Source organism: Acipenser ruthenus, chromosome 20 (assembly GCF_902713425.1).
Source record: "Acipenser ruthenus chromosome 20, fAciRut3.2 maternal haplotype, whole genome shotgun sequence".
NCBI lineage: Eukaryota > Metazoa > Chordata > Actinopteri > Acipenseriformes > Acipenseridae > Acipenser > Acipenser ruthenus.
Genome location: NC_081208.1, coordinates 31,119,998 through 31,120,927, shown reverse-complemented (window position 1 = coordinate 31,120,927; position 930 = coordinate 31,119,998).

Below are 930 nucleotides of genomic sequence, written 5' to 3'. Positions count from 1 at the left end.
ATGTGTTTGTCTCCTTCCCACCTAAACAGAGCAAAATGTGCTTGTTTTGTTCCTTTGCTTATATGACTCTTTTGAATCATGTGGCTGTTGTGTTCTAGGTGTCTGTGAAGAAATAAATAGATTGTTAAAAAGTTTGCGTCGTACAGATTGTAACATACCGTACTATAAATTACTCTGCAGCTTTAGATGATTACTGTCTTTTTGTGCTTGTTTTACTGCTGTTCATAAAAGACATTTTAAGGACTAAGCTAGCACAAGTAATGCATTTTGTAGTGAATTCTATTCAGCTGCTCTAATATGATTTTATTTTCCTTTTTATTGGTGCAATTATTATCTGTTTCCAAAAAAAAAAAGAGGAAGTTTTTCAGTAAAGTTCAGCTCGGACAATCCGGAGTGCCTTATAAAGGGATTAGGACTGCGAACAAAGACTTAAAGCAGCTTCAAAGCCAGACCAGGAACACAATAGAGATGACATTTGTACATCCCAGGGTCCGCGCTGCCACTCTCTGAATACCCTGTCCAAGGAGGGGATGGGAAACAAAGGCTGAAGTGGAGAATGGATGAAAACACAAGTCATCTTTCTTTATTTGTGTCCCTTCTCATTCACTGGACTGTTTTCTTTAGCCCAGCAATGAGAATCTCTTCTATTTATTTACTTTTTATTTTCTTTTATTTAAATTACTGCTGACGGCTCCATTTTAAGCCCCTCTGTGTGAAAGAGGAGTGAGCGATCCTTAATGGATCAATCGAAAGCCACAGCCTTTCAAAAGACAGATTCGATTTTGTTTAATTGATTCAATATTATAAAAACGTGGCTCTCTTTTATGTGTGTTTTTGCTCAGTGCAACAATGCATTTATTTAATATGATTCACTGTAGTGCACAGCGACTACACTTGCTAATGTCACTGCATCAATAAAATCCACTCAAA